General features: G+C 45.4%; 1 protein-coding gene across 1 annotated transcript in view; it reads left to right on the top strand.

The window, feature by feature from the left end:
- Positions 1-25077, top strand: part of PRPF39 (pre-mRNA processing factor 39) — a 464264-nt gene that overhangs the window by 6814 nt on the left and 432373 nt on the right. The window lies entirely within an intron of this gene.

Here is a 25077-nt window from a genome sequence, read left to right as displayed (position 1 = left end):
TCGGAAGTATTTTTTAGAAAGGTCAGGTAATTAGTGACTGTATAAAGGCTAGCCTGAATGCCCCATTCACTCAGTTGTTTTGCGTTCTTCATTAGACTTGCAGCCTGATTTGGATTGTAGAAAGTAACCATAGTTGACTTGTTTTTCTGTCCCCTTAGGGGGTCTATAAAAGTGACTGTTTCGATGTCCGCTGATTTAAGACTTTCTAAGCCTGGAAGGTGCAAGCATAGCTTTAGAATATTTCCTCTGTTTAAAATGTCCCAATGACCCTGGGATTCATATTCCGGGTACAATAGTATTTTTTTGTATTGTTGCTGTGTGGGTCGAGGCTCTTGGTTGTTAGGGTTCAGATTGTGTAATTGAACCTGGTTAGGGGTGTGGGTTAGAGGATCCGTCAAGGGCTTTCCGTTACGTGGATTCTCCAAAAATTCTTGAGTGATTGGTTTTAAAGTCAAGAAGCAGGTACTTGTGGGCGAGTTCTTTCCCGTAGCCGATTTTTGAACGAGAGACGTATTATTGTCAGGTCTAACATCTTCTGTAGTGGCCTCGTTGTAGGGCTGTTCTTCTTCTGTTCTTGACTGTGGATTTTCTGAAGTTTGGATTCTTGTTATTAGTCCTAGATCTTGGATGGAGAGTTTGCTTTTTTCACCAATGGTGGCAGAGGGACTTATATTAATGAGTTTAGTAGGATTATCATTTTGACTAGGATGGTCACTATGAGATTTTTTATTATTGCTACTGTTTTTAGTTGTTTTAATTTCCTTTAGGTCTAATGATTTCTGCGTATGGATAGAAGGTGTTTTCAGGTTTTCACTTTTTTCTTTTCGTAGGTTGACTGGTTTTTCTAGCTGCTTAGTCAAGTTCGTAGGTGGATCCCTCTTATTTGTTCCAAGCCACTGTAATAGTGCGTTGCCCTTTTTCCTTGCTTTGTTTAATTTCTTCAGTTTTTTCTTGTTCTTCCTAGACAAGGAGGTTCCTTCCTTCAAAGTTTGTTTGGTGTTGGTTGAGGACGTGGAAAGGTTTGGTGGATTAGGTGGTATTTCTTCGATGTTGGGTTGTGTAGTCGTGTCTTCAGCGGTCTGTGATTGAGAGGGCGAGGCGGTAACGTTATCGGGATAAAGAGTGTTTCCTTGTGGGCCTGAAATGGGATCTTTAGCCACCAAAGAAGACTGATCATGATCGAGATTTGTTATGGCATTAAGTCGTGGTTGATCCAGCTTTGGATTATTGTTGTGGTTATTAGGGTGATCTTGATTGTTAGAGCTTAATTTTGGTGGTCTAGAGGTTCCTTGGATTTGAGATTGAGTCAGAATGCTTGGTTTCTGTGGTCTAGTTTGAGACGTTGTCCTCAAATCTTCTATTAAAGTGGACATTATTTCGGGCAGAGATTCAAGTTTTTTGATTAAGGGCTCGCAGTTACAGCTGATTTGAGCATAATTTGAATATAGGATTGTCTTTGTAAGTGTTTCCTGATTTAGATTTACTGTGGGAGTGTAGTTTTGAGCCACGTTTTTTTGGGCTCTTCGTATCAGCAAATTTAACTGGTCCCGTTTTAGGTCTATACCCGTTATGGAGTCTGCTAATAAATGGAGAATAGTTATGAGTGTCAAGTTTATCAGCATGCATGTGGGCTGCGTTAGCCATGGAATTCAAAGCTTGGTTAGTGGCTGCGAGAAGTGCTTCAACTTTAGGCATTTTTGAATTGATTTGAGAGGGCCCTTGTTTAAGGCCCGTTAAGGGGTGATTATTTCCAGAGTGAAAATTGAATACCAGAGGTGAATTGGTGAATGAATTAAGTTGATCTTTTTGGAAATTATTGTTTGACGCTTGATTTAAAATGCAGTCTTTGGTTTCAGTTTTTGAATTATTAGTAATTACAAGTGGTAAATTGGGGGAATTTGCTTTGGTTGTCGCCTCAGGTGAGTCATTGTTACTGGAAAGGGTGAAGTGCTCCGTTGGGAATCAGGGTGGATGTTTGGGACGGAAAGTCAAAACTACGTTTTTGAGTGAGATCATTTGATATGTCCTTTGGGATATTTGGCATATTTTCGTGCAACAGTGGACTTTGCAAGGAAGAAAGCTTTAATGATTGATTCGAGGAGTGAATCGATGAAATCCAGATTATAGAGTCAGCTGAGATGCGAGCCTTGGTTTTAACTTTGTCTTTTCCCAGCTGAGGAAATGGATTTCCTTTCTCTGGCTCTGAGGCACAGACAAGACTTTTGGTGTGCAGTTCACAAATATTTTCTAGGAGACTATTTCTTGTCCTACTTCTGTAAATTCTTGGGACTTCACGAAAGCCGTATAGCTGCACTTAATGCAAGGACATATACCATGGGTGCACTTTTGAGACTTTCTTTAATAATTGGACCCCTAATTTGGTCTGGCGTTGACAGTAACCTTTTGTGTTTATTAAAATTCTGCCTCTCGCTCTCTGTATCGGTTGGCTTCACTGTAAGTGACAACATTCTACTTTGTCACAAGGAGCAGATCTGCACACAAAGTAGTTTTGTACAGTACCAGTAACTATGTGTCAGTGTGTGCTTTTTGAGACCCAAAAACAATTCTTTGCTTTTGCTAATGTTTGTTATAATGGCAAGGGCCTGGTAGCTCCCACACCAATAAGATTTTACAAAAACCATGCCAAAACAAGTCACATTGACAAAACGAAAAAGCTGACTACCAATTTCAGACTTACTGATTTTGCGAATGCTTGTTTATTTTTGTTTCCCATAATCTTATTGAAACTGGTTACACTGATTTTCCATTATGAATATTTTTGGGAAATACTAGCATGCATCAACACGTTACTAAATGATGCTACGAAGAAATGGTACCTGTAAGTTTACAGTAGTTTAGCAAAATGTTTTTTCTGCTTCCATGTTTTTTATGAACATTTTATTTTGAAAGCAAAGAATCATCAATCTTGTTTTCAAGCTTCTGTATATATTGGCATAAAATCATAGAGCATTCTGGAAGCATTATACATAGCCTCATATTGATAAACTTTGCAAAGGTGTGTACAGTAGTGCAGTCGGAGCGTACAACTTTTACTTAGAGCGCTCACCTTAATAGTAAAGGCTTTCAATTAATGAACCATAAATACAAGTTTGAACAGCATTAACATATGGACACAAATGTCACCTTAACTGCAGACAGTGCCCTTCCCTGATCCATAATTTGGTACTGCAAACTGGCAACCAAAGGGTTTGTGCTACAGGGGGTTGGGTCTACTTGTCCCAAGGATAAAATACACGTGAAAAGTTGTTGCCCTTGACCCCAAACAATATGTCCTGGGCTTCGGGCTATAGGAATTCCACACCATTGGCTGGGGATAGAGTTGAGCCTTGGGGTACACAATGAGGAACCAGTGCTGGTTTTGAGAGACTGTTTTTGATTTTTATCTGTGCAAACAATGTTGTAGATAAGATGTGAACCATTTTAGGACTATGCCATTGATCCCATGGCGCATCTTGAGTGTCTCAAGTAATGTTGGGTGATTTACGGTATCAAAAGCCGCCGATAGGTCAAGTAGGATTAGGAGGCAAGCATCACCTTCATCTAAGGATCTGCGAATATCATCCGAGAAATTGAGCATGGTAGTTTAAGCTCTACAGCCTTTCCTGAATCCAGATTGGAAGGTGTCATGGAGGTTGAATTCTTCAATGTGTTGGTTTAGTTGTTGTGGGGCGCATTTCTCCAATGTTTTGACTAGAAAGGGAAGGTAAGTGATAGGTCTGAGGTTATTGAGATTATTGGGGTTGGCGCCTGGTATTTTGAGTATGGATGTGATTTGGCCTAGTTGGAGGCAGGCAGGAACACTGCTTGAGGAGAGGGAGATTAGTTGATGATTTTAGTCCAGAATGGGGCAATGATATGGTTGAGGTTTTGAACTATTGTGGTTGGGATAGGATCCAAAGTGTGGGATCTGGGCTTCAACTTCGCAATTATATTGAAAGCTTCACTTTCAGTTATGGGTTCAAATTCAGACCAATTTGCTTTGTTTTTCAGTTGAAAGAGATCAAAGTTGAAATTAGTTTTCATAGAGGCCATATAGTCCTTCGTTACATCAGGAGGCGTTGCTGCCATGTAGGGGAGTGATTAAGAAGGAAAACGGCTCCTGCGGGATCATACAGAAAGACTTGATTGAAATAACGCACAATGGCGGTGTGGGGGGGGGTGGGCTGGGTGTCAAACAAAGAAACTCTCTACTCACGTATTTAGTATGATATTTCATTACAATCTTTATATAGATATTTAGAAAAACTTATTCCAGTATACATAATTATACACATAAATAAACAGGCGTTGTTAGTGTCCCAGTGAAATATACCATAGAACCTACGCTATTCTAATGACATTACTGTGGTACACACAGAAAACGGTTTCTATTTTACATTTGTATCGTGCAAGAAAAGGCAACCGTGTAATTAGTCCAATCAATCAATCAATCAATCAATCATACCATTTGTATAGCGCACTACTCGCCCGGGAGGGTCTCCAGTGTAGTATATATACAATTTGGTCAACAACAATTTGAACCATTGGAAACTGTTGTTTTGTGGTCTGCCTCTTTGTATTGTTGACAACGTTTCGACCCGTAAAGGATGTATGGTCTCCTCAGGACTGAACAGTGTAGGGACACCTGAAGATCAACATTGAAATTAGTTTTTATAGAGGCCATATAGTCCTTCGTTACATCAGGAGGCGTTTCTGTCATGTGGCGGAGTGAGGCAGAGAGGAAAGTTGGTAGGGATGTGTGATTTGGAAGAGGGATTGTTCAATTTTTATAACTTTATCAGTGAAGAAGTTGGCAATTTCTTCACAGCTTTCATTGGTGGCTATTGTTTCGTGTGGGGGTAGGGAAAGGGTAGGTTTCCGTTTAATAATGTTGAAGAGCTCTTTGGGTCTGATCACGCAAGAAATTGCGCGAGAATTTAGAGGCCCGGAACAGCAAAGAGGTAGGGGGTACCGCGACACGTGTTGTCGTACATAGCACTCCAACAAAATATAGACCCGAAAGGCTGGTAACGGAGGAAAAAACACTTCGGATATGCTGGAACCGAGCGCAGAGCAGGAGTCCTGCGCCCATATGCACCAGAAATCCCACTAGGCATGGCAACGGCGTTTCCACATGGCGGAGATTGGTCGCAATTGCAGACTTGGGAGGAAGCGGGGCTCCAAATGTTAGGAGACCTTTATGAAGATGGCGCATTATTACCCTTTCAGACATTGAGAGACAGATTCGACCTTCCCAGAGGAGGGTACCTTTTACATGCAGCATTGATGACGGCGATACAAGCTCACTGGAGAGAAGGGCTAACGGAGTATAAACAACCATGGCCTGCCAATATACTATGATGGCAGCTGGGACGTTTAAAGCAGTCACATGCCTTTACATCAGAATGCTTTACGAAGGGATAGCGCCCCTAGAGACACTAAAGGAGAAATGGAGGCGGATATAGGAAAATAAATTCCTGACACTGTATGGTCGCAAATAGTGAAAAGGGCCTGGAAGGGTACTAGAAATGCTAGATTCCAACTCCAGGTAGAATATGCAAATATTTTAGGGTGGATGAGGCAGCATGTCCTAGATGCACGCGACCTGGAGTGGAACTAGACCACATGCTCTGGTCCTGTCCGGTGCTCGGAACTTACTGGGAGGAGGTGGGGGCAGTGCTGAATGATACCACAGACAGACAGCTGACATTTGACATAGCCACTAGTGTACTACATTGGTTTCCCCACACGTCCAAAAACAAGATAACAAGCAAATTTATAGACATGGGCCTTATATTAGCGAAGAGAGAAATCACTAAGCACTGGAAGGCAGTAGTAGGGCCTAGTAGCAGGAGATGGAGGAGTGAGTTATTAAAATGGGCAAGCAGTGAAAGTACATTACGCTATCAACAAGCGCGTAGGCTAAACAATGATAAAGCATTAGAAACGGCCACAGCATGGGAGATTATGGTGCAAGCATTGAGAGACTGAGACTCACGAAGACCGGGTAACGCCCCCCAATGAGTAGGGGTGTCCCTGGAACAAACCAGACACATCTGGAGGAATGTCAAAAAGTGGCCCCTGAACATGATTAAAAGATAGAATTACTGTTACCCTAAGTGGCGATGACGAAAGTTGGGGAGGGACAAGTTACTGTGAGAAGGGAGTTGGGGAGATTTAATTGTAGTAGGGGTGGGGATAACAAAATGTAATAAAGTATGATGCCAGACCATGACCGAACTATTAAAGTTAGATCAAGGGGGGGGACTTAAAATTAATGCTGAATTGCTGTTACAGTATGGACAAAATGTATACTTGTATGAATGGAGAAGAAAATCAATAAACTACGTTTAAAAAAAAAAAAAAGAGCTCTCTGGGTCTGTTCTTAGCGCGGTCAAGTTAGTTGCGAAAGAACGTTGCTTTTTTTCTAAAGATGTGTTTCTTGTAGGAAAGCTGTGCCGTTCTTAGGCGTGAGAGGTTCACTGTGGAGGGGTTTTGTCTCCATAAACTTTCTGACTGTTTGAGTTGTCTCCTCTCGTTGTTAAGATCTGAGTTGAGGCATGGAGGTCATCAACTGTGTGAGTTGGTGGGATGGTGCTATAGTTGGGCTCAGATCCTGGTCTCCAGTTCTGTCATTGCGATTTGTTTGAAGTTCCTAGCCCAGTGCTTGGGTTTGTTGGAGGGGTTTATTTGGGATCTGAGGTAGATCTATATATATATGAAGAAGAAGGCGGGAGCATTCGAAACGCGTCAGGAACACTACGGCGAAATGGGACTTTAATGGGACTTTAATAATAATGTCTGAGCTCCTCTGCTATACAAGCATGCTGTGGCATTAAAGGTGTGTCGAAGAATCTCCCCGTGAGTTTGGTTGTGTTTTTATATATATATATATATATCCACATCCACTCCTTCAATAAAAGAGAAAAGGCCACAACAGGGGAATCCTTCAACAAGCGCTTTAATGTGCTGCACAAGCCAGAGTGTCTCTCATTTTCCATGGCGCACCCTCTATGGCGAATGCATTTCGGCATGTTCTGCCTCTTCAGTGCCAGGTGCAAGTGCTCATGTGTGGGGGCGTGAGTTGAGGGTTATATGACCTACCCTCTCCTCGTTTGCAGACCGTAGCTCCTCCCACGCCTATATTGTCCCAGCGTGTGTGCCTCCTGTAGTCTGTCCTGTCGACAACGCCTACAAGTCCCAGCATGCAGTGGCAAAGTCTGGTAGGTATATGCGGGAATGAGGTGGGAAAGGATTGCAATGTTACAAAGTCTGCAAACTGTCCTTAACTCCAGAGTACTATAGTGCAGCTGCGCTTCCTCGGGTCCCCAAACGCTGCATCCCCCTCTGCAAACGAATCGTTTGACGTGGGCAGGCTTGGAAATCCTACCTGCACCATCGTACTGCATCATCCGCTGAGTGGGAGGACCCTGTGAAAACCGGTACCCCGGAGAGACACCAAACCGCAAACCGGAATCCAGTAAACACAGGGCCACTTGAAGCAGCGTGAGCCTTTTTCGCGCGACACTGGATAGCGCGCTCGTTTAAATCCACATCCACATCCACATCCACTCCTTCAATGAAAGAGAAAAGGCCACAACAGGGGAATCCTTCAACAAGCGCTTTAATGTGCTGCAAAAGCCAGAGTGTCTCATTTTCCATGGCGCACCCTCTATGGCGGATGCATTTCGGCGTGTTCTGCCTCTTCAGCGCCAAGTGCTATATATATATATATATATATAACCGTATGAAATGGTGGTCTAAGCAGTCAATGGGTGTGATGCAATGGTAAGTGTTCTGTATATCGCTGAAGAAAGTATACTGGGAGAAGTTGCACTTAGTAATTAATCCCCCATTCACTAAAAACAAAAATGCAGCTTTAGGCCAGTATTTTGTGTCACGTCTTTAAAAAAAACCAACCTTTTTATTACATTTTGGATAGGTGTATGGCTGATCTTGTCTCGTGTACCTACTACACTTGGAACTATAGCTCGATATGAAGTCACTTGTGAATAGTACCGTAAAATACAAATACGGACTGGCTAACCTAGATAATCCTTTAGCAGGTGCTGCTCGGAAGTGTAACTGAGCCACGTAGAAAATGCTTATTATCTGTAACATAAGCTGGTGGTCTTGTTTGAATCTGGATCAAATACTGAATCCGATTAACTGGCGCAGTGGGGTGGATGACCAGGAGCTTTCTTAAGCTGAACGGGGACAAGGCAGAGCTGATGATCCTTGGAAATTAAACAGTTCCCAGGCCTCTGTCCTGATGGCCAAGTTGTATGGGTAATCTGCCAACCCCAAGTCCTTCAATTAAGAACCTCGGATGCTAGATGGAAAGGGAATGGACTATGGAGGTCAAGCAAAGAAACTAGCGGGGTCATGTTTTGGTTTACTAAGAATGCTCAGAAAGGTTCTGTAGCTGATGCCAAATCACTTTAGGAGAACAGTAATACATGCATTGGTTACCTTACATCTTGATTATGGAAATTCCCTCTATTTAGGGCCCCCAAAATATGTTATTAACTTCCAAGTGGTGCAGAAAGCGGAAGCTAGGCTATTGTGCAAGGTGCCAATACAGGAGCCAGTTGGAAAGCACCTGAAAGCGCTCCACTTGTTACCGATTGAGGCTAGAATCAAATTTACGGCACCGTGCCTTACACACAAAGCCATAAATTAAAGTGGTCCCCAGAAAATCAGTGACTTAGTGGCATCATATTTCCCTAAAAGATCTCTAAGCTCTCAGTCTGAACGATTTATTAAGAACAACTATAATCAAGAGAGCGAGATGGGGAGGTAGATCTTTATCACATCTGGCTCCTAACTATGGTACTCGCTACCTCGTGATCTAAGATTCCTGGAAGTGGAATCAAATTTTAGAAAAAAGCTTGAATACATGGCTTTTTTACTAGTACCACTAATAATCTCTTACTCTCCATGTACCATCTCTCACATCAGCGATGGGAAGCCCCAGGCTAGCTATGCGCTTTATAAATCCTGCTACATAAATAAATACATTTTGATTGATCTAACTGTTAACATTGATGCCTTACTTATTGGCGGGTAGGTATAGGCTAACTGTTGATTGTTGGTGGTCTTACTACAACTATGCTATTTAGTGGCAGGAAGTGTATCTGCAATAGATGAAGGCACCAGAGGCCTAGGAGAGCTTGTAGAAATGCAGAGAAAATGGGTTGGGACACTGGTTGTTTTGAAAAGATATCTACTCAAATGTCGCTTCAGTTTGTCCAAAAATGTTCTAAATTTTAACTGTGGCATATGTGCATTATTATGTCCTTCATGTCTAGTTGGGGTTACAGGGGAATTGTTACAGTTAGCCAGCCTCCTTTAGTTTGATTATTGTGGTAGACTGCATAGGTGCTTTAATCCCCTCTTCTCGTCCTCTCGCACCTTGAAGATAGTATTGGACTGTTAAAGGTGTTAGGTAGGGAAGGGAGAGTTGAGATGGCTATGTATGGTTACATACATCGCTGATTAGAAATTTCCTCCGTTGTTTGGGTGGCCGTCAGTTTCTTTAGAACTGAAGTGAGGGATTGGTTTGTGTTGTATTGATTCCTACAAGTACTAGAGGACTGTTTGGGTTTGATATGGCAGACTTGCACCAAAAGACAGTATATTTTTTGTTCACTAACAATTGTAAGTGATATAAAGTACCCCTTGCCATACAGCATAAGGATATTGCAACTTGCCAAGTAGTTCTATAACCATATAAAGGTACAAGACTGAAGGCAAAGTTCCTTCATAAGGTTATGGAACTCCGCATAAATGGCTCCTTTCTACTTGTCGCTGTACAGCTAGAAAAATAGAGCAGAAGAAGAAAATCAATGCTTAATTTGTACAGCTACTTTAATTGTGTTCTGTGACATACCTTTCCTGTATACATCTTACATCAGGCATTACGACGTCCGAGCTTAACAGTAATAAGTTATTGCAGTTAACAGTCTAAATCACTTTATTTATTTTTGCAATTTATAGAGCGTGAACAAATGCCCGTAGGCGTTAGACTTTATAATAGGCAATTGGGTGTGTCACAAGTCCTCATTATTAGGTAGCAGTTATTTACAGGTTTTTTTCATCGTGGTTCCGAGTGACATCAAATAGAGAACAAAAGCGTAGTTTGAGTTGTTTATGATGTCCCTCAGAACCCTAGGTGAAAAACATCCCAGTAATTTGCTTTTTACCCATCTATAATTTTGTTATGTATGACTCCCGAATAGTCTGCCTCTGCTTTCAACTGCCGTTCATTTGTAGGAGTAATGTAGGAGCCATACAAAACAGAGGACATATATCTCTATCCCAAAGGTAAAACAACAAAAATACCTTAGTTGCCATCCTTGACCAGCACCTTCTCCCTGCCTTTTCCCCCTCCTCTAGCTATGCTCTCAGCTTTCTGTTAAAGCAGATGGGCACAGCTGAGCTGACAGGCTCTGAGAGCACTGTCAGCCTTGCATGCAAGGCTTTTGCGATGTAGCAGCAGTGAGTAGCGATTTTTTTTCTTCTTTTTTTATCCGCTGTTGCTACGTCATATCAATCAGTTATCAGATTTAGAAAGTAAGATAAACGATAGAGGCTATCTATGAGAGCCATATTTAACATTAAACATACATAATAGTCACATTTATGAAGCGCCTGGTTACACTAGGCCAATGTGTCCCTGCGCTACGGCACATTCTACGCTCGGCTGCTTAACAACTTAACCTAAAAGAAAGGGGCTATACAGAGGGGAATAAATACGTTTTCAGCTTTTTACGGAAAACAGCTTTTGAGTCCTCCAGCTGCAGGCTCTGTGGAAGCTTGTTCCGCTGCTTTGCGGCCATATAACGGAACGGCCACCCATCCTAGCTCTCTTGATGATCGGGACACACACCTGATCCGTACCACTTGATCTGAGTTGCTGTGTTAGTGAGTAGAGAGTGAGTAAATCAAACAAGTATGAAGTGCCAATCCTTCTTATGATCCGATGGCACATGCACAAAGCATTGAACACAACTCTCTCCTTAACTAGCAGCCGATGAAGGGAAGCCTGAGCCCTCTTCGAGGAGACTCTTCTCGGAAGCATAAGAACCAAGCGAGCTGCCGCGTTCTGGACACCTTGTAGTCTCTGCACGCACTTAGCAGTAGCGCCCAGGTACAGTATATTACCGTAATCCTGGGCGATGTAATCAGAGCCTGCACCATGGTCTCTTCCTGGCTGCAATAGGCAGCACATCCAAGGTTTTCCGAAGACCCCGCAAGACTCCAAAACAGGCGCCTGCCACCCGCCTGTTATGCTGCTCAAAAGAGCGCTTGGTGTCCAGCCAGACCCCAAGGTTCTTAGCCTGTTCACAGGGCACAGGGGTAGGTCCCAAACTCTGGGGCCACCACGCCGATGACCACACTGATGGAGTTTTCCCTATCACAAGCACCTTGATGTTATTGCCATTCAATTTCAGGCAGTTATTAGCCATCCACAGCGCCAGTTCTTGCATACATGCCCTGAAATTGGAGGCAGCTGTATCCTGTGCCTGTGTAAGGGAGACAACCAGTTGAGTGTCATCATCATAGGACACAACCATAATTCCACATTTTTCTGCAATCTCCGTTAGAGGTGAGACGTAGAGATTGAACAAATATTAGGTGATCACTTTGGTTGATGGTGTGGAACTTACACAGGGATTATGTTAAAGTGGAATTATGCTATTTGTATTGCCGTGATATACGATTAGCATTGTTACAAGAAATGCACCGAATAGGTGAATCTGCCTAACTCCCAAGAAATATAGACATGAAGAAGGCATTTTTCTGACTCGTACTCAGCGTCTTTTATGAGAGGAACAATATGGATGGCACCTTGTTTAACTTTTTGGCAAAATGACAGTTATGCATCTTGCTTATAGATGTTCTTTATTACGTGGTTTACTCGGGTCTAAAAAAAATCTCACCCACTCGCTATGACAAGTCGGATTTGATCAGGGAGAGCTATTTTTAAGGCCTGGCTCGTTCTGAGGAGAGAGCTCGAGCAGGATAACCGGTGTTGTGCCCATTCAGAAAGTGAATGAGTAAGATGTTTTAAAATCTTTTTTTCTATCTTGTCATATTTGGTGTGCGTTTAAAGACCGAGGTCAAATGTCAGCTTATGTCTTCTTAAAATTTCTGCTTATTTTATCCTGGAGATTGGTGTTTACTTATCCTTTTGATGCACAGTTACAGAATAGTGCTGGAGTGCTTGTGTGTAAAATGAAAAACTATAGGATGTCAGTTTTTTGAATACACAACATTTAAATCGCTTGTAAATTAACTGTTCAAATATTTCACAATGTATATCGTCGCATTTTCTTTAATTCGGAAGTGTGATGGAAACAACGATTTAATAGGATCTAAACAAATTAGAACACTTTGTGATGTGCAAATTATAACTATTTGCTGAAACCCTGCATGTAGTTGGGAATGTTTGTGGCCATTTCAATGGAAAATGCGCTGTTTGGTAAATGGCAGTGCGCTACCACGTCATGCTTTAGTAATCATTATTAAAAGTGAGTTTTAATACATGAACTGAGAAACATTCCTACCCCAACGTTGACGACAATAATATTATTGAACTTAAAGGCAAGTCTAGTCACATATATACTGTATGTGGGCTATGTTCTTATTACTCGTGGAGCAAAAATTTGGTCTAATATATGAATAAAAAAATAATCACAGCAAACATGCTCAAATCGCATATTTGAAGGTGTTCTCTCTCATGTGACAATTTAAAAACATACAAACTGGGGAAATAAAATATTTACCTAAGATAACACAGTTTGAGACCCATTTATTGGTCAAGGGCATCACAGTTAGATAAAATAGATTATTCAGGTATGTAGACCTGCATGTGTTTTTAACATATTCAGTTTTATGAGGCTTGTTACTTAATGGTCAGGAGATTTTGCATGCGTACCAAACATCAAATCTGCTTTTTAGGTCGAGCGTAGCGAACCGACCTCGTGTATACTTTAGTATACTTTTAGTATTTGTAAATGGGGGGTGCACGCGCTGGGACTGGGGAGGTGCACGCGCTTTCCGTCGTGGCTCTCGGATTTGACCTCGTGAGCGCGCATGTGGCTCTTAGGTTTCGTTTTCCTAAGCGCATGGCAGAGTCGCGCTCACGAGGTCAAATCCGAGACGCCGAGCCTCGGTAATGCCAGCATGAACGTGCGCCGGGTGCGGGAGCCGAGGGGTGCTGAGGACAGCAGACCCAGGTACACAACACTTCAGGGACGGGCAGCGGGAGCGGGTTGAGCTTCTAGCGTCATCCAGGACGAAATTTGAAACAGGCGAACTGTCTTGTTAGTAGCTTGTTTAACTTGCGATGGAGTGTATTTTTTTTTAAAGGCGCAGCACTCCTAATCTGAAACACAGGCTGCCCGGCGTTGCTTTTCTTCTGGGCGGCACGCCATTAATGCTAAACAATGGCGGACACACATGACTCCTCCTCGCTGGCTCGCTCTGCCTCTGTCTTGCTCGCCCCTCCCCCTCCACAGAGCGTGTCTCATAGCCGCTGCCTCCCTGTCGTGGTCGTTACACACGAAGACCACGGTGTGACCAGATCCCCTCACACTTACGACACACTGAGCCCCACTGCCCTGCCTCCAGCCCCCGGGCATGCCCAGCTCTGCAGTCACTCCAAGGTGGCCACTTTCCAGACCCTGCCAGTGGACAGCGCCCAGTGCCCTGACCAGGCGTTTCAGGAGGGGAAGCTGCTCCTCTCCCGCCAGAAAGGGTTCACCAGGGTCCAGAACTGCCCACAGCAGCAGTGGCAGCAGGCCAGGGACATCGTGTCAGAGTTGGCCACTGCCCACCCGGTCCAGGCTCGCCACCTCTATGCCAGCTTGCAGCAGAGCTACCGAAGCAGCCAGCACTCGCTGGACAGCGAGGACGACGATTACTACGACAACGACTGCCTGCCCTTCTATGAGCCGCCCGAGCTGTCAGGTGTCCAGGGGGGGACAGGACGCCCCCCGCGAGGAATGGAGACCCCGCTGGCAAAGGCAGCGCCGGGGTCTCCCAAGAGACGGACCGCCTGCGGAGCCAGCTGCAGGAGGCGTACTACCTGCCGATCCACGCCATGCACGACCTGCCCGTGGAGCGGCGGAGCCCCCTCCCCTCGAGCACTCCCTCCCAGGACAGCATCTGCACCCAGTCCTCCCCCCGGGCGCACTGCTCGTCCGGCGAGGCCAGCCCCCAGTAGGCATCGGACAGCGAGTCTGCGGCCCCAGCCTCAGGGGCCCTCCCTCCGCGCCGCCACCACTGGAGCAAAAGTGAGGAGACCCTGGGCAGGGAGGGGGCCCTGCCGCCGCTTCACAGGTCCCTCAGTGACAGCGGCATCCAGTATGGCCCTCTGCCCCCCCGCCCGAGGGACAGGCAGGAATGTGGAGGTGGGCCGGACAGTGAGGAGGAGGAGGAGGAGGAGGAGGAGGAGGACTCCCAGTGTCCAGCTGCCGAGGAGCAGGCAGTGCGCTGGGGGCGTGCAGCTAGCGGGGCTGGCCATCCATCACGTGTGGACAAAGAGTGGCTGGGGGGGCTTGGAGACCCCGATCACAGCCCCTCAGGGATGGGCAGCTGGCCAGATGGCCCCCTCCGGGCCTCTGGGGTGACGGTGAGGAAGATGCAGAAGTGGATGTACAAGGGCCGGCTGCTGTCCCTCGAGATGAAGGAGCGCATCATCGGCGGGGCCCTGCGGCCCGGGGTGCTCAGCCCCAGGGACGAAGGGCGAGGAGGCGGCATGGTGCCGGGGAGCGCGCCAAGCAACAGGAGGCAGCGGACAGGTATGTTCTGTCAAGATCAGGACTTTAAACTTCCCCCGTGTAGTAAGTTTTCTTTCCACCATCGTTGTTTTACTATTATTTTTTTATTACTTTGTTTTTTGGTTCTAAAATCTCAACTTGTCCCAGGCCAGGTCAAAGTACCATGTAGTGATGTGTGTGTTTTCTTCGTGCACTTTCCATGTCCCTATTCCAGAGTGGGGACGGGGTTCAGGGCAAGAGTGCATGTTAGAAATCAGAACCCACTCTTTGGGTACGGACAGCACAATCTCTCAGCAACCTTTGGTATAAGTGGCCCAAGTGGTGCATGCTCCCCGCGTCACTCACTGCTGTTGGCAGCGCACATTATTGACATGTTGTCTTTTCCGTTAGTAAATATATCAATCGCTTCAACTCCTATAGACAAATCCTGTCCTGTCACCTGTTGTGTTTGTGTGTGTAGTGCGCCCGGCGTCTTAGGGAAGAGGCTGCTTCTGAGCACCAGTTCCATTGTAGAATGTAAGCGCATTGTGTCCTGCACACGTAGTTCCCTCCCTCATGTGGGCAATGTAGAGGCTGGCTCCTTCTATGCTGTCTTTACCCTGAGCTGTGAGTTCTCTACCTGCTTTTTGGGTCTCGCTGGAAAAGCAGTACCACTGTGATCACAAAATTCTTAAGCACCCTGCAACACTGGGGATTTACAGGAATCCAAACACCACCGTAAAGTACTCGAACAACAATAACGTCTGTCTTATAAATGTCACAAAAAAATGTTAATATTTCACTTCTGTTCTTGGATTTTCGTGAAAATACAACACATATTGCATTGCAAATGCTATAGGTGTCACATTTGTGAAAGTTAAAACTATTGGCATTGTAAATGACAAAGCTATTACTTTAGCTATTACTATAGCTATTTTCACAACCAACACATAAATAAAAAAAATGTAATTCGCAATACCAATGCTCAAACTTTCCTAATGCGAGACCTATTGCATTGCAAATGCTTGTTTTATGTACTTTTTAGGTCTCGTCCTATTAATCGCGCAAGCGATAATAGGACGAGAGTTTAGAGGCTCATCCAAGCTCTGAAACCATCGCGGATTACGTCGAGTGCATGTGCACATGCACGCGCTTTTTACCATTTGCTCCCAGCCGCCTGCCTCCGAGAGCTTCACTTCATAGGGATCCGCTCCCCCGCCCACTGCTTTACACTTTTCACGGCCGCCAGGCCGTGTCTCACATTTCTCCTCCCACCTCCCCACAGCAATGCCAAGAGCTTGTTTTGTGTTTGTCAACACGACGCCCGACGAGCTTCCTGTTTTAACATCCTCTTATAACTTGTTTACAATGCTTGTTTTTTAATTACTATCCCATCACTACTAAACCCTCGGGTCAGGATCAACAATGAGCTGCCTCACTCTTTGCTGAAGGCTGCTGGAGATGAATGCGCCCAGTGATGTCACAGTTCCGGTCGGGTCATTGGAACCAGATGGTAGTCACGATACAGTAGGATACAGTGGGTTAATCTTGGAAGCAATCTGTGTCGCGACTTTAACTCGTTTCCTTTGCCTCCCCGCAGGTCCAGTGGCACAGCATGTATGGGGCCCGGCATAGCCCATAGCTTCTGCTCCACATTCATATGCTCCCTTCTGCGCTGGCGCTGTAGCCACGGAAAGCAGCAACGGAGGTAGGAGGCGGGCGGAGCTGTTATCTGTGGCTCCCGTCGTCGGCGGGCAGAGCAATCACCCGAGGCACCGCATCCAGAGCAGGACTGGGACCGATGTGTTGGGGGGGGGGGGGAGGCATTGTGAGTGTTTTTCCCCGTGTTAGACTTATATTTTCATGTAATATCTATGCCTACCCCAGGCCTCTTGCAGCTTAACACAATATGCCCGATTACCATCCCACGGTGTGTTATGCTTTAGGTTACGTCCCTGTCTTATCACACAAGACTTCACTTTTAGCGGTACACTTAGTGCTATAAATGGAAAACAGTTACTCCAGACACCCACAAATTAATTGGGGGTGGGGGAGTTGACATGATGGAGTCAGAAAAGGGTGATAAAGGGTGATGTATTAAGGAGCAGAGTTCACAACAGTACATTTATTGTATGCGTGATGGTGCCAGTTGATTTGTCTAATGTGCTCTGTTGGTGTAGGCAAAGTACTAAAACTGGACTTACGTTTTCCATTGCTGTGGCAACGCTTTGCTGGCTAATTGACCTGAAGCCACATTGTGCCACCACTTGTTTGAGTAGGCACAGGAAGATTAAGTGGTTTGTCCAGAATCACACATGTTTAGCCGGCGCCGAGATTCTAACTCGGTTCCCAAATAGGCAGCTCTGGTTGGTACACTATATCCGGTCCCCATTTTTCGTCATTTGTTGCTTTTTAATCTAACATTTTTCACACTCTTTAGTTTTCACTATCGGGTCTATCTTAGTCACCATCTCTTTCTCCACCACCATCCATCATACCTTTTTTTTTTTTAAATATTTATTTTGGATTCTCAACCTCGTTGTTTTTTTTGTGTAGGCACAGGGAGATTAAGTGGTTTGGCCAAAATCACACATGTGGAGTCGGCGCCGAGATTCTAACTCTGTTCCCAAATAGGCAGCTCTGGCCGGTACTCTATATCCGGTCCCCATTTGCCACTGGCGAGCATTTTTTTGGGGCGTGCGTTTTCATTTTCTCCATTTGAGCTTGAGGAACAATATTCTCTCCCTCCCAGGGTAAATACACCTAGCTCAAAAATGCAATTTCTGTCATGGCATTGTGATTGCCGTACCAGTGCTGGTGCGGGATGACAAGCCCTGCCTCTGAGGCTCTCAGAGCTACAGCACAGCCTACACCGTGGGTGGTATCCCCTACTCCTACAATACCTACCCGGCCTACAGCTACAGCAAAAGCCCCCAGTACAAATGCAACTACTCCAGCCGCACAGGGCAGCGCGGGGGCAGCACCTTCATGAGCAACCTGGGCCAGCTGAACACTGCAGGGCAGGGGCACCAAGGGGCCTCCGTGCCGCCCTGCCAGGGGACTCTGCAGGGCATCAGGGCCTGATAGGACACACGCACACACTGCTGATGTGGCGCCCGTCCACCCGCCGAGCCTGAGCTGCAGAGCCCGGCATGTTCGCGTTTCGGACACATTCATATTTTGTTTTTTGTGTAGGCACAGGGAGATTAAGTGGTTTGGCCAGATTCACACATGTGGAGCCGGTGCCGAGATTCGAACTCTGTTCCCAAATAGGCAGCTCTGGTCGGTACGCTATATCCTGTACCCATTGGCCAAACTGTGAGATATTGGGCAGAACCGTGGTGTAACAGCGGCTTCTCCGCTTGGCCGAATTGTTTGATCTCGTGCACATGAGGGGCCATTTCCTTGTGTGCGGCAAAATGTGAGAGTTTTAAAGCTGATCGGCGTCAAGAACTTACTGCTTTTGGAGGGATGCCCCCTCGGTGGCAGTGTCTTCGCCAGTACGCCATGGGCCTTAGTGCAGGGAAGGAAATTGGCTTCTGGGCCGCTGTATCACTTGGGATAACGGCAACAATCAGGGTTCGGTGGGCCCCCCAGCCAGTGGTCGAGCAATAGCCTGGCGTGGTGGTGGGTTGCAAGGGCCCCCTCCACCACTGCACTTGCGCTGGGGGCCTTACAGCTCTTGAGTCCGGAGCGCCAACTCCGTAAACTATGCGGGGGCGGGCCCGCAAAGCATACAGAGTGCGTGTACAGTAGCTGACCTCGTTGGTTGTTAGAGGAAAGCATACTGCTGAATAAATAAACAAATGGTCTGCGACAGACAGCAACTATTCACCGTCTCAAAACACACAAAAAAGTGATTGAAGAAATTTGGTAAAAAAAGGGAACAATGGCCTTGCTAATTTTTTCTAATATAAAACTCCTAGTTAATGTATTAGAAAACAGATTTTACGTATAGTTTAGTTTCTTTAAAATTTAGCGTGATAGCTGCAGTGGTAAACGTAAATGCATTTTCATACTACTTGGAAGGGCAGAAGGAATCGTGGTGACTGGATAGGATACCTATGCAAGAAATCTGTGGCCAGTGCTTTCCAAAAATACCCTAGGTTTGAAATCTGAATAGTATTTATCCTAATCCGGAATTTTGTTGAGGAAATAATAGTTTATTTTGCACTTACCAACGTGAAAATTACCGGGTAACTTAAATGATAGCATTTTATCAGCGCACTGAGGCCCTGCTCCATTGGTCTCACTGAGCAGACTGATTTGGGAACATTTTATGATGTTGCCGGTTTTGGCTTGTTGTGGGCGGCATCAGCCAAGAAACCAATCACTAAAGCAGCATAGGCTTCATGGGTGTTCTTTTATTGCAGGTCAGGGCGGTAATGTTTTATGTTCTTACACTAGTCAGTGGTGGAAACATGCTCCGCAGCACGCACGCTCCCCTCAAACAGCTTCTTCCAATCCTCCCCCATCTCCTTATCTCTCAGCCTGAAACCGGATCTACAACAGTAGTCGAGGGGGAGGGGCGGGCAGCAAGACCCAAATGTTTCCCTTGTGGCTTTTATGGTTGTCATGTTGGGCTTCCTACACATGGAGTTAATTTGTCGTCTTTTATCTTTCTCGGCCTGTGTGCCTGAATGAGAGCTCTGACCAGGTCTGACAGGGACTAGGTATGTTAGGAAATGGGCAGAAATTTATGTTTTTAGGTCGAGCCTAAGCCATCTATCTATCGCCCTCACTCTATCTATCGCCCTCACTCTATCTATCGCCCTCACTCTATCTATCGCCCTCACTCTATCTATCGCCCTCACTCTATCTATCGCCCTCACTCTATCTATCGCTCTCACTCTATCTATCGCCCTCCCTCACTCTATGTATCGCCCTCCCTCACTCTATCTATCGCCCTCCCTCACTCTATCTATCTATCGCCCTCCCTCACTCTATCTATCTATCGCCCTCCCTCACTCTATCTATCTATCGCATCACTCCGCACCACCACAGCATCACTCAGGGGTACCACAACATCACTCAGGGGTACCACAACATCACTCGGGGGTACCACAACATCACTCAGGGGTACCACAACATCACTCGGGGGTACCACAACATCACTCGGGGGTACCACAACATCACTATGCGCTACCACAGCATCACTGAACGCCACAACATCACTCGTCGCCACCACAGCATCAATCTGTGCAACCATTCAACAACTGGTTTAAATATGTTCTCTCAATGTTTCAAGCTTTATTACAAATGTCACAAAAAGATGTTAATATTTCACTTCTGTTCTTGGATTTTCGTCACAATAAAATATACTGAACATAATCTTCAAAAAAGTTATTTACAAAAGTTTAAGCTATTGCCATTATAAATTACAATAGCTTTTATTTAAGTATTAATTCTAAAAAGAATTTTAGGAGGAGGAGCTTCCTTCGCGCGCATCCGAGATGGCCGCGTGAGCACAGGGCTCCCGAGACCCTCGCCACCTCCCGCATCTATCCTGAATTTTATCCTGAACACGGAAACGGGTTATTGAAGACGCAACCCAGCTGATATAATAGCTGTTTTCAAAAATCGATTTGGGCTCCGGGAACCGTAACTACGATACTTTTGAACTTTTGTGGCCTGCTCCATGGAGCTGCCCGGGGCTCTAGTCATCATGATGCCCAGGCAGTAGTTGAACAACAACGGCCCGCGGGGCTCTGTTCACAACCTTGGAGTTCACTTTCGGTTTCGTTTTTGGTTCCTAGGCCTCCTCCTACATCAAGACCGCTCTGGTAGCCCGGGACGCAGCCGGACCCCGCAACTTCGCCGTGTGCAAACTGCTGAGTGTTTTTGGTTGTGGTGCTATCCTGCTGAAATTCACTGTTGGAGATCCCGGTGGGAGAATCGTGTGGAGCCATTTTTACCAGGTCCCGAAGGCCCCTCCGGGGAGCAACACCCACTATGGCGGGCAAACCCGATAGCGAGAAACGAAAGACCAAGGCCATTCACCGGGGGGTACCATTCAATCGAATGTTATGGATCGCTATACCCATCCTAAGGGGTCCCCCGGTGGGGCGAGTAGGTCTATGGAAGAGGCGGGTGACGGCTCAGCCGCGGCGGATGATTTGACTCTACAGGATGTCATGGGCGCCATTGCTAGCATGAAGACCTCAATTGGCCAGCAGTATGAGGCTCTGGCCCTCAAGCTTGACACTGTGGCAATCGACGTCAATTTGATCAGGGTGGACTTATCAAAGACTAACGAAAAGGTCAAATCCTTAGATTTGAAGACCTCCAGCCTTACGACTGATGTGTCCGATTTACAAACGGAAGTTCGCAACCTACGATCTTTCAATGATCTCTTTGCTCGTCGGCTGGAGGATTTTGAAAGTCGGGCCAGACGCAATAATGTACGTATTATTGGGGTCCCTGAAAAATCGGAAGAACCTGCTGCAGATCTTCTTGTGGAGGACCTCATCCACTTCACCCGGGCCCCCTCCTGGGACCTTGAACTTCTCAGGACTTCCACCGCTACCGCGGGGCTCTCTCTTCCTCATGGGAGCCCCGCATGATCGAGCCACACCAGCCTCTTCCGGCTGCGTCACAGGCCCCTCCCATGTCACGGGCAAGGATGCCTGACTACCTGGTTTCGCCTCCCCGGGCCGCAACGGTGATTTTCAGAAGTCAGAACGCGGGGAATATATATGGCGTTTGCCTAAATTTTATACAAGTTTCCATGACTGATTGACCTAAGACATGCATGGTGGCATGTATGCTTGTGTCACTCGGCTCCATACGGTCTATTTAAGCTGCATTAATTAACACTCCTGTCGCACTTTGAACGGAGAGATACTACAGAGCGGCGGTAAGCCTTTGTGATGCTTATTTGTTTTAGATTCCCAGACTGGTTCATCTAAATTTGTAACCTCCTTATGAGTCTAGGCACTCGGTTTTGTGATTAGCATGTGTTTTGCGGAACCGTACGTTTTAGCAGTTGATACCACTCATTTCATCTGAGTCACATTGAAACGTGAAAGCCTCTACGCACATTAGCGCATGCTTGTTTTCATTCAGCCAGGAAGCGCGATGCAAATGTAAGCAAGCTTTTAATAAGCAGCTCACACCAGGCGGCATGCTTAGCTGCTTACTAAAAACTTAAAATATTTTAAAAAACAAGTTTGTCGAGACCCACTGTTCTTTTACTCCGTGCCGCTCAACAAACTCTGTTGGTCATTCTGCAAACCCCGCCTCGCCCCACTCCAATGAAAGACATCTCGGCAAACTGTATTTTTCAATATTTGATGCTTTTAATAAGCAGCGCGGCATGCTGCTCTGCTTACTAAAAGCATCAAATATTGAGAAAAAAAAGGAGCATGGCTGCATTTTTATGCCCACCCGGGGAACTTTTTGGTTGGGGATGCATTAGGACTAATGAAACCTATGCTACGCCACTGTGTGCTTGATTGGAATTCTTGGTAAAACACTCTTAGACGCAGCCCTGCATCTTTTTCAGATTATTTTTTCAGCATACCGGCTCTGCTGTTTCTGGTTTATCAAACTCGGTCAGTGTTGAGAAAGTACTCTGTTTATTAACCACCACAGTAACTGCTCTGATGTCTCTTGATGAAGGTCTTCATTAATCAGCAGTGGGGTTCCTGCTTATATTCACATTCCTTGCCAGCTGTTCAGAAGCCCAATGCCTTTCAGTCCCATTGAAGACTTGGAAACCCTAACCTACTCGGTTAAGTTATAGCCTCTCTTCGCCAGAGGTTTTCTGGCAAGGGTAGACCATGCCCTGTTCCCAAACGCACTGTCTTTGGTTGTCTGTGTGACACCAGGCAGGTATAATTTCCAGGGTCATGCTAATGGGGAAAACCCTTTCCCCTCTAGCAAGACCTAAAGACCAAGGATTTTGGAGACTTGAACGGATTGGGGTGTCCTAGTTTGTCTGGGGCAGTAGCCACCCCTATTTTGTATTGTATTTTACCAAAGAGATGCCTTGGATCATCTAAAGGAGATCCACACTTGCTCTAATTGGCCTCTATTATTGCAAATCCAATGTATGTAACAGTTGAGATGATCCACACTTATAAAATGCAAAGGGATCTTGTTTTTCATATGTCACTTGGCTTAATTTATATAGGCAGACCAGAAGGCATCATCCCTGGTAAATGTTGGCGCTCCCCAAAAACATTGTGCTGCCACCAGCCAGGACCTGGACCAAGGGATGGGGAGGAAAGTGGCTACACCTTAAGAGGCCATGACTGGAACATCCACGATAAAGCAGAAACAAGCAGTGGCAAAGCCAATAGGTCTATCCTTAAAAAGGCATGTGACAACTTACTCGCTTTGTCAGTGCAATTTATTTTACTGTCCTATATTAGCTGTTGGCAACTGCAGAACTGTAAATATCAAAAAGAACACGTCAGCTAAGCTGGAGTAGTTTACCTAAAGCTGTTTCTAAACGAGATGTTAAGTCATGTTTGAAACCAAACTCTATGCAGGCACTACCACTATACTTGTGCAAGGTATCAGCCAGGCTGATCCTCAACCTACCCAAGAGGACATCATCACTCAGTACCCGAAGGACCTCCACTGGTTCACCTTTTAGAGAGATGCCATTTCAAGCTTCTGACCCATGCCTACAAAACCCTCCCCGACCAAGGACCTGCCTACATGAACCCACTTCGGTGCCAAATCCTGTAACAGTCTCCGCCCTTCACACCACATCCTCGCTGGCCAACATCATGAAGGAACTCAATACCTGGCTCTTCGACTGATGCCTGCAGCATAGCGCCTGGATATCTTCTTGCGTGATTAGCCGCGCTATACAAGTACGACTTTAAACCAGTTTGCATTGCAAATATGCAAGCTGGTGGTAAACAAAGCCCCCTTATTTGAAAGAGCTCAAGTAAACTTTCAATACACATTTACTCCGTATTTCCTTTCTAGAGTAATAATGTGAAGTAGAAACACATTTTTCCCCTTCATCACCCGCATCTGCATTCTCACGCGCCCTTTATCAAAGGATTTCTCTGAAGAAACAATGGACGAGCTGGCGTTTCCCATTAATGGGGAGCCAGGGAGCGAAGCAAGTATTCATCCACACTGTATTTCTTGAAACCTTTTAGACAGCATCATGTTGTTGAAGTGGATGGTTATGAATTCAAATAGTTAACATACACCAACAAGCAAAGATAAATATAAACAATGAGAAAAAAATGCATTAGTGGTTTTGCGCTGGAGGTGGGAAGGGGAGAGTGGTAGTGACAATCTACACACCGGTGAACATGGACAGTAAAAAACAGAAATGTCTGTTCTGATGCTGCCCACTCAGCAGTTGTATAGAGCTCTCATTGTGCTGAGTAAATATCGCACAGCAAGTCCAGTGAGCAGTCTCAAACCGCCTTTATGGCATTTCAAAACGAAATTTTATTATTAGTGTTGGCTTATTTTCATGCCAGAATGTTCTCTCTTCTCTGTCTGCTGGATGTTTAGGACACTCCCACCTTGTCTGTTTAGTGATCTCCCTTTTCTTTCAACGTAGGTGAATTGTCACAAATGCACTTTTAACGTCCGGGCACAGTGTGAAACAAGTCTGCCGCGGATAACCTTAAGCAAGGTTTGAATTTAGCAAATCTTTTTCTTTTAATTTGAACCTCGAGGTGTTGGCAACGACATGTCTCTAATTAAAAATGCCCGTCAGCTTAACCATAGTGCACAGTTCCCACTTAAGAGTCCAGAGAAATAATGTTTCACAAAACGATCTGTCATAACTTTGTTTATGTAACCAAAAATAACCAATCTCGCCACTCCCAGCCAAACGGATTGAAAGAGTGTTTAGGCTGATTATGCCAGCAAATATTTGGACAGAAGATGTTAAGTAACATCCGTAGTTGCAGACTTATGAACGGGGTATCTGGGTTTGATTCTGTCAGCTCTCCCCATGCCTACAAAAAAAATAATTATGCAGATACATGCTGATAAAAACAAAATAAAACCATGATGAAAAACAGAACGTAAACAAAATGTCGATAGTAAGTTTATTAGCACTACGGCAATCGTTGCTGAACTCCAAGCCACAGTGAAAAGTCGACATTTCGAAAAGACTGACAGAAACAAAAGAACAAAATAATGCACTGAACCAAATTTACATGCACAAAAGTGCAAGGCTACAAGTAACACGGGCTTGCTTCATGGGATGGGTCGACATACAAAAAGGAGTGCCATGTAACAAATATTGACCACACAGAAGCAAGCCTTTGTGAAGGACATGCAAATAAACAAATCAAAAGCGATGGGTGGGCTGTAAGCCCAC

Source organism: Lissotriton helveticus, chromosome 9 (genome assembly GCF_964261635.1).
Source record: "Lissotriton helveticus chromosome 9, aLisHel1.1, whole genome shotgun sequence".
Taxonomy (NCBI): Eukaryota; Metazoa; Chordata; class Amphibia; order Caudata; family Salamandridae; genus Lissotriton; species Lissotriton helveticus.
Note: the sequence above shows the minus strand (reverse complement) of the source record. Positions and strands in the feature narration are given on the sequence as shown.